This window comes from Gallus gallus, chromosome 1 (genome assembly GCF_016699485.2).
Source record: "Gallus gallus isolate bGalGal1 chromosome 1, bGalGal1.mat.broiler.GRCg7b, whole genome shotgun sequence".
Classification (NCBI taxonomy): Eukaryota; Metazoa; Chordata; class Aves; order Galliformes; family Phasianidae; genus Gallus; species Gallus gallus.
The window spans coordinates 102,916,159-102,934,307 of record NC_052532.1 but is presented as its reverse complement, the minus strand read 5'-3'; positions in this window follow the sequence as shown (position 1 = coordinate 102,934,307).

The following is an 18,149-nucleotide window of genomic DNA, read 5'->3' as shown; positions in this document are numbered from 1 at the left end:
GTCGTCTTCAGGGAGCAAGCTTGGTCTTTCTGTATTGTACACTGTATCACCACCTAAACTTAACTTATGTTGTTCTTGACACAGGACAAGGTTAGCTAAGCACTTGTAGATCTTACCCGGTCATCTGCATGCTGGAAGTTTCTAAACCAGCCAGGCAAGAGGGAGGAAGTACTGAGGAAAGAAGTGGAGGAATTAAAAGATATTTCTTATTGAATATGCTAACAAAGAATCTTAAATCAGAAAAAAAAAGTACATAAAGCATAAAGTGCCACTGTAATCCTTACTGCCTCAAGGCATAGAGGTTCCCTTTGTTTTGTTCCTTTTACAGAAAATTCAGTATGCCCAACTGAATTCGTGGGAATTTAGGGTAACTGGTACTTTCTCATAAAAAAATCAACCAATAATATTTATTGAAAATGAAATATTTCTTCTGAGGAGAAATAAAAAATACACATCTGGAAAGAGGATATTCTAAGGCTGCCTTAGCTAAGAAAACTTGGTATTCTTGGGGAAAGGGAGACCTATGCTTCTTGTTTTCAGCAAAAGATACTTCTTATCTCTGATAGATTTGTAACAATACAAGTACTCTGTGTGTGGCAATCTGTGACAACTCATAAGGATTTATTCAAAATAGCTGCAGTGTTTTCTTCTGTTTATCCCCGCTGAAGATCATGTCTCTTAACCTTGCTAAGTGGAGACAAATACGTGTTTGCACAGCAGCAATGCTTTAGATTTTATTTTGACAACAGAAGTTCTCAGTCATATCAGCATTAGGATGAAAAGCACCCTACTCAGTCTTGTTGATCAAAAACATTTTTTTCACTTCATTCCAAAGTGAAAGATGAATCCTTGAGATACACAAGAAAATGCTCTGTCACTCAATTCCTGTGACTTTCCAATATGCACCCAGGTGAAAGGCATACACAGATTTACTTTCATTGGCACTGCTGCTCTTAATGTTCTGACTGCAAGCTCTGCTTATGCATTCTTTTAAGAGTGGTATCTCTCCTTTTTAAAATTCAGCCTCGCATTTGGATGCACATAGGTTGAAATTCACTTACAATACTGAAAATAGTTGTGACAATTAATCTAAAAATAAACTAAGCAGACAAGTAAGAAAGAGCATGGAAGATGAAGGGTTAAGTGATGATGTGAGCAGAAGCTGGGCTCAATAGTGTAGCTGTTGTAAATCAAGAAAACAACATAGCTGCAAGGTGTTTTATGACTTGAAAAGCTGTTCATTCTTTACATAGCATTACCATTAGTTACCTATGTAGGCTGTATTAAAATAAAGCCAGTAGTTAACTGAACCTTACATTTTATAGGTGCATGTTTAATTAAATTGTAAGTTTTATCTGTAGTAATAAAATACGAAAGTCATCTGAGTTAACACACAGCTTTACACTTTTAAGGTCTGAAATATCTTTGGCATCTCCATTCCAGGCTGTTTGGTATATGAGCCATAACATCCACTGGGGGAAAGTGCTAATCTCTGAACCTTTTCATTTGCAGCTAGGAAGCTATCCTGCTCATCGTGCTGCTGCTGTATTAAGCGAGTAAATAAAACCGCTTCCTGTGCTGGAATGAAGTGAACCCACAACCTCAAAAGAAGATTCTCATAATCATTGCAGAGCACTCAGCATTGCATATTATTTAAATCTAAAAGCACCAACACAGGGCAGTACTGTAAAAATATATTCAAGCTGTCCTGAAGGATGCACAAATGTTTCCTGTTGATGTTGGAGGACACAGGACACTTTTACATAGGGAAACATTACATTAAAACCCTTATTTAACCATATGTATGGTTTTTGCAGGGCTTTGTTTCTAGACTTTGTTTTTTGTGAATAATTTTTCATTTCCCTCCCTGCTACAACAGGTTTGCTAGAACTTCATCTAGCCCAGATAAAGGCTAGATAAAGGCCAGCCCGGGGAAAGGCCTGAAAATAGGCATCAATGCATCTCATACCTACTACTACAATATTGTTTATAGAAAAACTGAACTTCTCAACATGTATTTCTAGACTATGATTTTGCAAACTGAATTTACAGACGTAGTAGGGAAACTGATGACCTGATCTGTCATTGCTCCCTTATCACAGTGCAATCACTCGTCCCTTAATTTTCTGTGAAAAACCTGAAGAATTCAACCTAGTTCCCACTTAAACTGCTGTGAAGCCCCCCTCTAGAGGGCTATCTAATGAGGTTTGGCAAAACTCTGCATCCATTCAGCTCTCCAGTATTCTGGAGGTACCGCTGTTAGGAGACTGGGTAGCTGCGTGGACTACCACTGCTGTCTGTCCTGCATATCTTGGGAACATGATCTAGACAGGCACCTGCCAGGCCCTGACTGCCATTCCTTTGGTTGTGGCTGACACCAGGACTGCTCCTACCTCCAAGAAGGGTTTGAACTCAAAAAGTCCACTGGTGGGCACAGTTATATCATGTGGAGGCCATCTATACGTCCTCTGCCTAGGCTGAGTGACAGAGAATGGGGATGCACCACACGTAATGAATGTCTCAGATTAAAAACGGAGTTGAGCCCGTTTTCACTTGTGAATGGACAAGTCAGGACTCAAAAATGCATTCATATAATGCTACATTATCAATCTGTCAAACTGTGACAGCAGAAAAACTGTACAAAATTTTAAGATAGAATCAGATGTGGTTGAAAGTTATTTACCTTTGACTTAGCCAAATGTGTGAGTGAGGAATGATCTGGACAGAACACATCAAGAAGCATTTCTACTGAAATTATATACAGAACTTCTTTGGCTAAGGTCCAAGATGATTACGGGGACAGATCAGCTGAAACCAAGTTACTTCACTTTCTCTTCAGGGCCTGCTGTATTTTGTATATTTTCTGACTGAGCTGGGAGAGAGAGAAGGGCATAACTTGATTTTATTGCTCTCTTAGAATTAATTTTCAAACAGTGATGACTGTGCAGTGGATTCAAAGCACTTGTAGCTGCTGACTTCCCCAGAAACCAACAGAGACAACAAAAACCTCTACTGGAAGAGATTATTATCTGTATCCTGGAGATCATTCTTGATTAATAACAGTAATGATTTGTGTTCATCGTAAGACAGAACACATCTATCACACAGATAAACAATCTGTTCTTCCTCTCTGAAGCAGTGCTTGTAGGTGTGAAGGAGATTGTTGAGGATTCTTGTTTTGGAAAGCTTGGGCAAACATCTCTAGCTGAAGTGTAAGACTTCATCCCTCAAATACAAGTTTCTGTTGCCTTGGCCTGTTTACTGCATAGACAGGCAAAAATTCATAGCTCTGTACCCTTGGCTGCAATATGCATCAGGATCTCATCATCAGTGGGAGGCACTGCTGATTATTTAACTTTGGGGCAGTGGAAATGTAACTTTTGATAACTCTTTCTGAGATTATTAGCTTTGTGAATCCTTAGATAAATAAAACTGTAATCTGACTCTTAAACAACCACAGTTTGCTAAGCAAGCAAATACTTTGCACAGTCATTCCCGAGAGAACTAGTATTACACTGTAACAGGAAATCACAAGTCATTTGTGTTAAAGTTCAGTTTTTGACTGTAAATTCTCTTTCAGAAATGATAGTATTCTTTCATATATCTGTAATTGCATCCTGGGTTTGAACTTGAGACTCCAGGTGTTCCAATAATGTGTGTCTGTAGTAATAATGTATTGCATACACATTTTCTCAGCAAAGTTACATCTGGGATTTGCATGGATTTCTGTTTAGTTTATAGTGCAGAAGAAGAGAGAAAGCAAGGACTATCTGAAGAAGAAATATGTTGTTATCATTCCTGACCAGCCTACCTTCTCACTGGCAGAGATCACTGGTTCTGCAATGAAAGAGAGCAGTGGGTGTTGTAGAAGAGATCTAGATTGGGTAAATGGACAATAAGGTGGGTGGAAATTTGGCAGGACAACTGGGCTCAGAGGGTGGTGATGAGCAGCACAAAGTCCAGCTGGCAGCTGGTTGCTAATGGCATGCCCGAGGGATCGATAATACAGCCAAGGATGTTAACGGCTTTATTTACAATTTGGACAATGGAATTAAGTGTGTGCTTAACATGCTCCCTCCAGCATAAATTATTCTAATGGTTATTTTCATTTAGGGATTCACAAAATAAGTAGGGCTGGACACAAGCAGATGAGGCATGGTGAATGTGTTAGGTCTCCTTCCTTGTAAAAAAATGCTTATTCCTCAGCAGTGATTTGACAGTGTGAAAGTGGATTCAATAGCATGCCAGCTTCACAGAATCACAGAATCATAGAATTGCTCAGATTGGAAAAGACCTTAAACATCATCAAGTCCAACCACAACCTAATCATACTACCCTAACTCTTAACAACACTCCACTAAATGTACATAGTAGTGCAAAGACAGCGCCATAAGAGTGGAAAATTCCAACCTGAACTGGTATTACTGTTGTTGGCTGAGTTACTGCCCCAAGAACTACCTTTTACACGTAAAAAGAATCACTAAATAATGGCATTTTATCTTTTATCTGAAATTGTAAGAGCCAACAAGGTGGATAGCCTTAGTGCTGTTTCAGATGCTACTCCTCATCTCCTCAAGCATCTCCTCAAGAACTCTTCTTACTCTTTCACTGGCCAACGTACGTTTCTCCAGGACCTGCTCCAAAGCCCACATCTGCCACTTCTTCTCAAGATAAAAGTTGTATTAACACCACTATCGTGTATGATGATAAAAATACTGCCCCGTCGTACACGAACAGTTTAGCATTTGCCCAGATTAAAAACAAATTTTGAATGTTCAGGGGACAGCTGTCAGCTGGATTGGGGTTTTAACATTCTGAGGTTTGGAATCTTTTTGGGGGATGGATTTTGTGGAACTCTGTGCAGAATATCAAATCATAACAAAACAAAAATCACAACAACAACCAAAAAAAACTCCACCAAAACCCCCAAAAAATAAAAAAGAAGAAAAAAGAACCACTTTGGCTAGTTATTTCTAGATACCTATTCCCACACTCATCTTCCTTATTTTGCTGTTCATATCTTCTGTTTTCAGTGTGCCTGACGTACACGATATGAGTCATCCCCATCACTTACGTTTCCTGACTAACAGCAGTTTGGGATGAGAATTTTTTTTCTTTCAGCTGACGTTTTCTTTCGGAGTAAGGGGCAGGGAAATATTTTAAAGTAAATTTAGTATTTTAAAAATGTTGCCAAGCTAGCGTGGGAACTTTTCAGTGAAATCCAGAAAGGCAATATATCATCAGTTTCCTGCTGGGATTTGATTCTTCCATCCCAAGAGGAAAAGCTTTGAGGAGTACAAGGGCATTTCATTTTCCATGCCATCCAAATTAGCCGCACTAACTTTTCTTTGTCTTTGACATTCAGATTTTTACTCATGATGTTACTACTTTTTTTTTTTTTTTTAATGTACCTTTCCACCATGCTCAATTCTAATTTCTCAGCTTCCTTCTACCTGCTCCTGATTTCTTTCCATCTTCCTTGGGTACCGAGTATCTGAATTATACGCTGAGAGAAAACAAGCGTCTCACTGTATTGTAGAACCACATCGTCCTTAATGCCTACAGGAAAAATACAATTACTCAAGAGCTCTTTTTATTCACTTGGAGAATTTTCCCCATATATATCTGTTTGGGGTTTTTTTTCTCATTACAATTTTAGATAGAGGTGTGGGATCAAACTAATATAATCTACAATAATAACAGTAGATACAGATTCACAGCATCATATCCTTCTCTTTTTGCCTGGACTTTCTGTTTTTTTCAGATGCAGCTGCAGCTGAGATGAGACTGGAGCACAAAACCCACAGCAAAGAACAGACATAATTCATCTCAGAACCATGCAAGGCAAACATATTTGTAAATCTTTATGACAGACAGGAAAATACAACTTTTATTACTCCATTTTAGTCACTCTGTTCTGTTTTCAAAGGCACAGTCCACAGCAAAGACAATGATCTCTTTTGGATGTCAGAGAGATCGCTCATTAAGTGCAATCTCCTAGCAGCCACCTAAAGAAAATGACATCATAAGAAGCTTTGCTTTGTCACATCTAATAATGTTCAGGTCTTCCAGTTAAGTAATGCCTAGTCTTATATCAGAGCAATATTTCTTCCCATAAAGAGTACTTCCATTAGTATTTCCTTTCCCATTCCTATTTTAATATACACATTTTTTAAAAAGAGCAAGGTTGGGATTTTCTTTTTTTTCCTTAAGACGTGATTAAAATTTTCAACTGGTTTTTTTTTTTTTTTTGAGTCATTTCTTCTTGCAGAGGCAGAAAATCAATAATCACCTTCAAAAAGAATGCATGTCAGAACCTGACAGAGTACAACATATCCCTATCATGCATATGCCTCAGATTGACTCCACAAGACTACTACTGTCCCTTGTAGTTAACAAAAAATAAAAAGGAGAAAGAAAGAACGGAAAGAGAGGAAGGAAGGAAGGAAGGAAGGAAGGAAGGAAGGAAGGAAGGAAGGAAGGAAGGAAGGAAGGAAGGAAGGAAGGAAGGAAGGAAGGAAGGAAGGAAGGAAGGAAGGAAGGAAGGAAGGAAGGAAGGAAGGAAGGAAGAGAAAGAGAGAGAGAGAAAGAAGGAAAGAGAGAAAGAGAGAAAGAAAGAGAGAAAGAAAGAGAGAAAGAAAGAAAGAAAGAAAGAAAGAAGAAAGAAAGAAAGAAAGAAAGAAAGAAAGAAAGAAAGAAAGAAAGAAAGAGAAAGAAAGAAAGAGAGAGAAAGAAAGAAAGAAAAAGAAAAAGGAAAAGGAAAAGGAAAAGAGGGAAGGAAGGAGGGAGGGAGGGAGGAAGGAAGGAAAGAAGGAAGAGAGAGAAAGTTTGAAATAAAAAAAACATTCTGAGTATAGGACTTCTGATGTACTTTGAAGTAAGCAGTTCATTAAGTGTATCATTCTGGTGCTGGAACAATCCATAAAAGATTTATGTTCTCCAGAAGCATTTATCATGTAATGACAAGAACAATGAAATATCCCCTTTTTTTAGAATGTCATAAAAGATCAGTCTTCTCTTCAACACCCAACTACAGTGAAGCTTTATGGTACAGATGTTGCATCATCAAATAAGGAATTGCCAAATGGACAACTGTGACTTGATTTGTATAAAGGACATTCTGCCCACAAATTCAGTTTGCTGGGATAGGAGTTTGAAGGTTTCAACTGGACTTTACAATTGATGTTAAGCTCTGGAGTTTGTTTCAGTCATGCTGCTCATCTTAATAAACCCAGTAGCCAGTTAACTATGTAACCTAGAATGTTTTCACTGGGATAGAGTTCCTTGTATAATTTAAAAATATATATGTTAGCCACAGCAGTTTAGGGGGAATTTTACTGAAACTGTTGTACCTTTATAGGTTCAGGTAAGAGTGGGGATATTTGGTTACCTCTCCTCCAAAATGCAAGCAATCTTACTGAGCTTGGCAGAGCTCATTCTTTTGTTGCTCAGCTGTTGAACCTGTTTGAAAAAAAAAAAATGCTGTTTGCTCATTTCAATGAATTTATTCAAGTACTCGGAGTTGTGCACTTCCTTAGAAGCCTTCCTGAATCAAAACTTTGAGATGACATTATTTTGGTTGCCTCTGTCATTTCCTATTTGGCACTCCTCTTCCTCACAAAAATGATTGGAATTGCTCTCCATTGTCTTGATGAGTAGTCATAAACATATCCACAAGTCTTTGGATGCCAACATAAATGCCAAAAGTGGCAAAATAATGGTACTTCATACTTCATTAGATGGCATTTTCACTTTTATTGACAAAATCTTGTTCTTTTCATCAGCCACACTTGTCCATTTTGATTTATTTTTATATACACAGCTTTTAGCATCATAATGAAATATTATTTACCAAGTTGGATCCAACTAAATGTAGGTGGAATGATCTGGAAAGCAGGAGCACTGTTCAAAGCACTGATTTTAAAATATTTATTATTTGTGAAACATATTCATTATTCTTGGCTTGTTTCTGTTCACTGCTGTTATTTATCATAACACAGCCCTCACTTCAGTGTGAACTCAGTCTGCCCTAAAGAAAAGAATCTAAATGCTTTAAATCATAATCTCACAGTAACAGTAAGAGATAATATCTCCAGTTCGTTTCTCCTGCAAAAATGTCTGGGCCAAGAGGACTGCCAAGACTCATAAAACTCTTACGTCACTATTGATTTATTGGCATGAATCTATCATATCTTTATATGATGTTTACTGGTTTTGATTCCAGTTCATGCCAACATTAACTTCCTTTAATTTTAACTCTCTGTGTGTACTTGGATATCTTTTGGAGATTTTTTTTGTTTGGTATGTTTATGTTTTGTTTTAAGGAAATTGATATACAAGTCTGTCTTCAAATTTGGTGTTCAGAGAAATGGAAGATCTGCTTGGGTTGATAAGCTCTTTTTGTTTTCAATATTGAGATTAATGCAGACTTGAACCTAAAGAGATATGCTCCAGTATCTTCTTGCTTGACATTCTCATTACTTCAGACAGTCTTTTTTTTTTTTTTTTTTTTTATATAAAAACAGCATTGAATCTCTTGCTATAATGAGACCAAGCTCTTTATAGTACAAAATGTAATCAGCCAATTTCCATTACTGTCGTGTATGACAGTATGACTTCATTCCTAACACAATTTACTTAAATTGAACATTTTGGCAGATGTGTGCATGAGACTAGAGGAGCAGAACTTCTATTAAATCATATCCTGAAACAATAACAGATTGTGTTGTAGATCTAGCTATGGAGAAGTTTCCAGCTCTGCTCATAACTTATTGCACGTTATAAAAGACATTAGGAAAGTATACCCAGCAAAAGACTGAAAAACACTCCATAATCTGAACAGAAATGACAAGCACAAATAAACAATGTGATTTGTGATAAAGAGGCTTGTATAGCATTGTTATGAAGTCAATAAAGGTCAGTGAACATGTCCACTTGTAGTGATTCCAGTGACACAGATGAGAGGAAATGAACAATCCTTTAGTGAAAAATGCCTTTTTCTTCTGCTTTTCTGGACACATATACTGTCTTCCTTAGGAGAAATGATAAACACAAAACACGACTCTTCTCTCTGCAGGTAGTGAACTGTGCAGGCACTGTGGTGTTTTTAGTAATTATTTGTGTGTTTATGTGTGAATGTGGTACTGTTTGCTATATAGTAATGAATACAGGTAAAAGAAATTATCCTAGCCCTTGGACTAAAGTTCTACAAATGTCTGAGGAATCTTCATTAATAAGATGCTCCATCTCTTGCATAAACACAGGGTACTTACATGGAAGAATGCACCTGAGGATGAAGCAGGACCATCTGCAGGGATGGGGCATCCACCAACTCTGTGGGCAGGCCGGCCTATGTTGGGTTGAGGGATGAGTGCTAGAACTTGATAAAATAATCTGTGGAAGGTCAGAATGACTAAAGCCTGCAGCAGTTTTCACATATCATATTTGAACTTTATTTTGCATCTTCTCAATGGGATTGTCTGATCTAAATCTAACAGATTTGATCTGGGTTCTTTAAACTTGAACTATGTTAACTTTATACTATCACAGGGCAAAATTATTTCAAGTGAAGCATTAGATGTGAGGCTTTGTACTTTTGTCAGTTGTTGGCACAAACCTAAAAGCAGAACTGGTAAAGCTCTTGGAACGAGTCCAGAGGAGGGCCACTAAGATGATCAGAGGGCTGGAGCACCTCTCCTGTGAAGAAAGGTTGAGGGAACTGTGTTGCTTAGCTTGGAAAAGAGAAGGCTCCAGGGAGACCTCATTGTCGCCCTCCAGTCCTTGAAGGAAGCATATAAACAGGAAGGGGAACAGCTGCTTACGAGGGTGGATAGCGATAGGACAAGGGGGAATGGTTTTAAACTGAGTCAGGAGAGGTTTGGGTTAGATATTAGGAAGAAGTTTTTCACACGGAGGGTGGTGACGCACTGGAACAGGTTGCCCAAGGAGGTTGTGGATGCCCCATCCCTGGATGCACTTAAGGCCAGGCTGGATGTGGCTCTGGGCAGCCTGGTCTGGTGGTTGGCAACCCTGCACATAGCAGGGGGGTTGAAACTCGATGATCACTGTGGTCTTTTTCAACCCAGGCCATTTGATGATTCTACAACCCATGTCATTACTGGTAAATTTGTGTTCGGCATGTTGAGTTGAATGAGATCCATATCGCACCAGAAGATGTGACATCAGAGGCCTCATTGAAGTCAGGAGGACTACTTGTATGTTAAATATTGGCAACAGTAAATGTATTGTTGGCTGAGAGCCAATGGACATCTCTCACACATGGCTATTCCTTTAAATAAAGTAACTGCATTTAGCAGCAAAAAAAAAAAAAAAAAAAAAAAAAAAAAAAGGAAATGGGAAATGGTGAAGTAGAAATCAACTTGAATGAAATCTACTTCAGCTGATAAAATAATTTCTTTTAGGGGGGCTTATTACCTGGGATTAGCTTATAGACAGTTCCATTAGAGCTCTTATCTGACTACTGAAAGTGTGAAATGTCATTCATATAGGGTCAGTGGTATCTAATGACCTCAGAAATTCCATAGCTGTATCACCTGGGGCAACTGAGCTGTTCTCCACAAAGTGTCCAAATTTGCCTAGATGTTTCTTCTGTTTCAGATTTCGAGTGGAGTAATTCTTATTTAACTTTAGTTTTTAAAATTAAAAGCCTGATTTTTTTTTTTCATTTCCATTTCTACTAACAGCCCCTATTCATTTAAATAAATATACAGATGGAAAGCTATTTTCAGAAGTGCTCAACGTTGGCTTACATTCTGTGGAAGTCAGCAGTAAAACTCCTACTGACTTTTACTTGGGAGTGGAACTATGTCAACACTGAATGGTTTTGAAAAGCACAGCTTAAGTGTCATTTTGACTAAATGCTGCCCAGGTATAATGTGAATATATTAAGTCAAAACATGTATTTAAATATGTCACAATATTTTCTGTCCACATTTTCTCCCTAACATGGGTGCCTTGTCTGCACAGGCAGAGACATACCACAGAATAAGTCAAATACTTCCTACGGATACTGCTGCTTAATCCACGCTGCTGTTACAACATGTTATGTAGCTTACAAAGTTTAGCTGAAATGTGTTTGAAATATACTAGTCATTTGCATCCTTGCTGCTACATGTAATTACTTTCTTTTTGTGTTTTTTTCTTCTTTTTTAACACAGATGTCTGGAGGAGTTTAGGTAATTTGTATTTGAGCTTGAACAGTCTACCATTAACATCTGAATAATGATAGTAGATGATGCTGTTCCACAGGAACAGAAAAAGCATCCTTAATATGGTGATTCCCATGTATACATATATGTATGTATTCACACACGCACATATATATATGTATGTATATATAAAAATATGTATGGTGGTAATTTCAGCACATTGATTTTTAGCGTCTCTTTCCAGCTAGATTCTGAAGAATGAAACCCTGGTTCCATGACAATTTAAGCCTACATAGGTTGGGATGACTGCAAAACCAAATCTTACCCCTGAAAAAGATATATATTTCCACCAAATCAGCTTCTGAGTAGACTCGTTATGTAAGTACTGGCGCTGGAGTATGACAGAAGATGGAAAAGCCTGACTAAAGGCAGGTTCATGGGTCACTCACACCATGGTTGGTTTAAAGGGCTGTAGAATTTCACCAGAATATCTTCAGTATTCCTTAACATGAACCGGAGACCTGAAGATTGTTCCCTGAAAAATCTGTTCAGTATCTGCTAGTTCACAGTTATGTGATTGTTTGATGATGGTGAGAGAGAATTGGATCAGTCTGTCAGCACGTAATAAGAACTACAAATGTCCTTTTTTTCTTAGATGTTTTTATTACGATTAAGTAATCAGTGATGGTTCAGTCAGTTTTGAATGTCACCAATGCTGTTACAATGGTAACATGTTGTTTCCATCAACCCATGTGGTTAATGGGAACCAGAGCTGTTTTTCTCATCTAGATGTATAATTATGCCTACGACTGCCTAAAAAGAGAAACAATTATAAAATATACAATAGAGAGTGTGTATTGCATACAGATTTATGTAAGTATGTATTATCTATTTAAAATAATTATGTATGTAACAGATTTCTCAGTATAGATACATTTAAGCAGAAGGAGGAGAAGAAAGGAATACATGCTTTCACAGTGTGTCAGTAAGAAGCATACTACATTTGCTACAGAAGCATAAGAAAGCAAATGAAACAACTTAGAAATTGTAGCCAGTAATGTTGGATTTATCTGCTTAATTTTCTCCTTTTTTTTCTTTTTTTTTTTTTCAGATTTTCGAGATTGATCATCGCAATTTCTGCCTGTTTATTACTTTCAATATATTTAGGTTTATAGCCATTGTATGGTGTATATATACCGTATGGTTATTATGATAGAAATATTTGTCTGTTATAGTTTTAGATGTTTCTATTTTCAGTATAACTTTTTTATTAATTCTCTGCCGTAAGAATTTCTCTTTCTGTCTTGTAAAACAGAACATCTGTGGCATGCATTCCTGGAATTATTACATTCCATATTCAGAGCAAATGACAGATACATTTGCCACTTCACCTATGCTGTACAACCATTGCCACCTTTTAAAGAATGTGGCTAGGGGTTCTGGCTATTTAACATGAGAAACAGTTAAGGCTCCATTTGGGGCAGTGAACGTGCAAGTCAAGTCAGGTGACATACTCAAAATAACCTCAGAGATTTCAGAATAATTTCTCACATTTTCAAAAGTCACTTTAAATGAAATTAAGTCAACTTCAGGAGAATCACTGTTGAAAACAGGACTAGGCAAGCTTTAACTGGATATTATGTTTTACAGTTTGTTCTGACTCACTCTATGATTATGCGGTGCAGTAGCTTGCAATCAGCTGAATTGAAAAGTTAGTTCCCAGGGCGATCTTTCTTTTGTGTACAAAGATAAGATTCCATATGCAGGTGTCAGAATCTGTTCTCTCTATCACACTGTATTGATGTTTGGAGGAAAAAAAAAAAAAAAGATGTCTGACATGACACTGATCATCTTTAACGCTGCATATTTCCATGCTATTATAAAAGCAGCCCTATCACTCTCAGCACTTTGCTGGTAGCTCATTATAAAAATGCAAAGCATAATGTCAGCATCTCTGTTTCCATGAATATTTTGACATTCACACCTCCGCTGATGGGTGCCTGAATAAACAAGCCATGTGAGCTGCACAGGTGCATGGTGCTTAGGACCCAACCCTAGCCCTAGGCTTCCTGCTCCATTGATTGCTGAGGTGGAAGGTACAGCAGGTACAAGCCTTATGCAGTAGGTGTGATCATGTTGTGACACAGGGCCTGTGTGTTAGCAGCTGACAAGGGGAGCCTTGCTTTATTTTGTCAGCATGCATAGTCTGGTTTTAAAGCTTTTTCAGTGGAACCAACATTGTTCCAGTGGGCGCCTTTCACAAATCCAACTGCACGGGAAAAAAACGTCACCTACTCCCCTACTCTCAACATGTTTTGGAGTCTCCGCTCAAAGACAAAGAATAAGGCAGACATACATCAAATCAATTTGAAGGAATATTTTAAAATTCTGTTGCTGAGAGAAATGGCGAGGTGATTACAAAGCACAGGGGATCTATGGATGGCATTATTTTTGTATACAGAATGGTCTGCAGCTCTTCATTGCAATTCCACAACCCCCTCCCATCTCTTTCAATACAAAACCATTCATTACAAAACTACTACAGTCATTGATTTATGTGCTTGTGATCAAACTTTCCTGCTTCTAATACTGTGAGCATTTTATAAAGGATGCTTGCAATTCCTAGATGGACTCAACGTGTCTGTTCCCATGTTGCTGTGCAGCTGCTTTATTATGCTTCTGGCTTCTCAACGGTGATTTCAGTCTTAGGATGAGACTATAGAAATGAATCTCTTAGAAGATCTCACTAATATTTTGATCATGACCTAATCTGCTTAGCTGCACTGTGCCTTATGCTTTGTGGAAATGTCCATATCAATATTAGCAGATACAGCTAATTTTCAAGGCAAGGTTAGATGATACTAGTCTTTGCCTCAGAACAGTATCAACTGTCCCACCAAGCTGCCTGATTTGTACTGTCTCGTGTGTGCATATTAGCCTAGACGTATGATTTGGGGCCCCACATAGAAGATGATATGTCTCATGTTCTGTAGCTGCATGCAGTTTTGATGAGGACACCAAGCACATGTAAATTACAGCTGAGTGGAGAGTTCATAACAGGACCCGGCAAAGGATGTCATATTTTCAGGTTTCTTCCACTTCCACCTTCTCACATCTTATTCTGTAAAATAAATTTACTTGTAGACTACAGACTCATTATCAATCTCTCTAACATGTAGAAATATAGGAAGCGAACAAGAAGCAGCACTTTAAAATTAAAATGTTGCCTTGTTTACTTGGCTTGAACAGCAAATCTTGAGGAAAGAGCTATCGGACTTTGGAAACAAGAATGAAGAGGGACTCTTCTTTTTTTCCAGCTTGTTTCCACTTCTATAACAATCTCCTACATCTAGGCATTGCACAGGCTATTCCAGGATATTCTTTCATGAGCTCTTAGTATGAATTTACAAATGGAGAGCTAGGAGAGTTACAGATGCACTCTTTTGCCCCAGCCTCCCACTCCTCTGGCTCAGAAGTGGCAGCAAAAATGCTGCTGTGGCATGGTACTGAGAATGCAAACATTTTGATGGTGTAGTGGGAAATGGTGGCAGTTGTAAGAGTGAAAGCCCCAGGTACTTTTCTGGAGCTACAGCAGTCACAGCCATTTACAGCGCCCTCGTTTAACCCTCAGCAGAACCCATGGCCATTCAAGTAATGCCTTCTGTCTTACAGACAGCTCTACAGGGAGTGAAGATGCAGAAACCAGTGGCACCTATGCACTCAGCTGCTGCTGAAATCCCTATACTTGTGTAACAGTTTCTTGGAATGGCTGCTTTTTGCCCATATTTGAAGTGCCTTGAGAGACTTCCTTGTAGCTTGCTGAACATTGATAGAGTTGTGTTCTAACTGAATTTGTTATTATGTAAAGTCCTCAGACTTCACTTCCTCTAAATAGTCTCTGCTTACTGCTTCAGCTATTCACAGCCTTCGGAAAAGCTGCTCTATTTTTTCCCCAGGGACAGTTGAGGAAAGGCTAAGTTATGTGGTGAAGCTTTCTATACAAGCAAGTTGAGGAATGAGGATGCTTTTGTTAAGGAATTTTTTTTCTTTTTTTTGACAAAGTTGTTCTGTATTAAGTGGGGCCTGCTACTGTTCTTAAATGTATGGTTTCTGTTTTACCTATTACATACTAGCTGAGGCTGTCAAAATCAAGCTGAGCACTGTATTTCTATCCACAGGTGGTATGATGGTCTCCAAGCATCTCAACCTGTTGTGTTAGCAGCCTGGAGGTATTTCAGGATCTAAGATACTATGCTGAAAGAACCAAAATAACTGTATTTTTTCATTCTGTACAAAAGTGCTCGGTTACCTAAATTCAGAATCTTAAGATAGATATATTTTGCATATATGTATCCACATACATATATCTGCTAAATTCCCTGGTTCCATTTTTTTTTTTTAATATAATTTCAAGACAGTTTTGAAAGAAATTTTTGTACAAACATCTCCTTGTGCTCAGCCAGAGACCACTTCTTAACTTAAACTCCATTTGGGCATATGCGGAAGACTTGTATGGCCTGGGAAAAAAGCCAATACAAAAACACTAAGGACTTTGTTTAATAACTTCACTACATCCAAGTACAGTTGGTCAATTTACCAGCAGCACCCTTCTCTCTTGTAAAATGTCTATAAAAGAATTAAGACATATACTGATACGTTCAGTCACACAGTATGGAGGAGGAAATAACTGGAGCCCTACAGCTGAGGGGAGTGTTTGGGAATTCCTGGTCTGTGGGGAGGGCTGGACAGATGACAGACAGTGAGACAGCTCTGGGCAAAGCAGCAGAAGGCAGCAAAGCACAGAGTCCTGTGGAGGAGAACCTGACATGGACAAAGCTCTAGAAACCTTTGTGGAGAGAGAGGCAAAGCATGATGGAAAAACAGGAAGGGATAAGAAAAGGAGGTAAATCTCTGAGAGACAAAGAATTACTTAATGACTTCTGCATACTGCTAAGTGCAGTCAAATACTGAGAGAAATTAAATCCTGTTAGTTGACTCTATTTTAATTAAATAATAATGTGGGACATTAGCACCATGAACTGCAATGTTGAGTCTGAGCGGACAAAATCATAGCAGAATAAGCTGCTGAAAAGAGACTGAGAGGACAATAAGTATTTCATTTAGCAGCCTTCCCAGCACGTACAAAAAAGTACATCCGAACTCTTGGTTGCAGGGGTGCAAATCGCTGAATGTCATTTGCATAGTTGCCGTGCAGTTAGATGCTCTCAAGGGTTTGCTTTAATCATTCAGAAATGCTTATTGTTCTCTGAACAATGAGAAACATGACTTGCCTGAAAAGAAATTTGCTTCTTGTGCTGTAGGGTGAATTTTTTATTTATTGGGAGAGACATGTTTGCACTGAGTTTTTTGCATGAAGGCTGGTGAGGAAAAACCACACCAGAAAGCCTGCACCTGCAATAGTATCCTGGTAAATTGACCACATAAAGGCATGGGACCAAAAATATCTAGGAAGGTTCAGTGTATGCACTGGAAGAAGAAAAAAAAAATAAAGCTAAATCCAGACTTTTCTAGGAATATTTGCATCATATAACAGTTGAGTAAACAGAATAAGGGAGACTGAACTAATTGAAGAAGCAGCCATTCTGAACACCACCTCCCTGTTGACACCATCAGCAAGCAGCTACACAGGGAGAAGCCATAATAATACTGTGTTTGTTTGGCACGGAGTGGTGTCCATATATGTTCACATCCTAATCGCCGGAGCAATCGTTGTTGCTCGCAGCTCCATTTCATTTCCTTGGCTGAGCACTCCTGGGATTTTGGACTGTGATCTCATTATTTGCTTGGCTCTGCCACTCGTTGTATTGTGTACCTGCTCCAGCAGATATCATCAACTCCTAATACTTCTGTGCCGCACAGAACAAATCATTTGCATTTGAGTAGGTCGCTATGGCTACTGGCTACCTGTGTGCTGCATCTGTACAAGCCAAAAACTAAAGGTGCTCCGCAGAATTCAGACAAGGATCAACTGTTCAGTCTTTGAGATCCTATCCACGCCTGTTGTTATTGCTGACAGCACATACTTGTGCAGGCTTGATTAGGCACAGTCTCTCTCTTCCCATTGTGGATTAATATTTAGAGACTCTTTCTCAGGGCTGCCAGCTGACTCAAAAGGAAAGATTGTCTCTAGAGGACACTTGTATGACAGTAAGCAGATTAATTATACCTGCAGTGGTTCAAGGTGAAGCATGAAGCCTAAAGGTTTGCCATTAAAATTAATTCCATGCTATTAGAAAATACAAATTCCTGCTGGAGTTGTCTGGAACAAATTGCTAATTTATGTGTAGAAGTTCTCAGAGTACAGAAAAGCTCCTTAGCTGGGACCAACACTGAAGGTGCCTATTCAGTAAGATTCAACTCCTCAGCTTCCAAAGGTTTGCTCAGAAATACTAACCTCAGTGCTTTGTTCTGTTCCCTGCATGAATCACAAAGGCAGGGAAACAATGTTATCCACGGTATAGAAAATGTGGAGACTGAAGTGAAGTGACTCCAGAATGAGACAGTGAGTCAGCATCAAAGTCTGGACCAGAACTCAAGTCTGCCAACTTGCAGCCCTGAGAACAAAAGAAGAAATCATCCCGGTGAAAGCACTGGTTATAGTGTTATCCTGAAAGAATCTGACTGAGGAATCATCCTTAATATGAATAAAATACAGCAGAGGCTAATAAGAATTTTGCCGGTGTGCATGATAAGAAATCTCCATGACGAGAAATTCAGTGAACATTAGGAAATGGCATGTATTCTATAAAACCACTTGCACACACGAGGAGACCTCTGGCAATGCTGTAAATGCATCCATGCCACAGGCTGTCTGTTTTCTGTTCAGGACTTCTGTAGGAGTCCTCCAATTAGAACGACGGGAGCATTGAGGGGAAATGTGTTGCTTAGAATTATTTGAATGTTCAAAGTCTTGCTATACTGCTTTTTCCTTCCCCAGCAAACACCTTATCTTAGCTATTA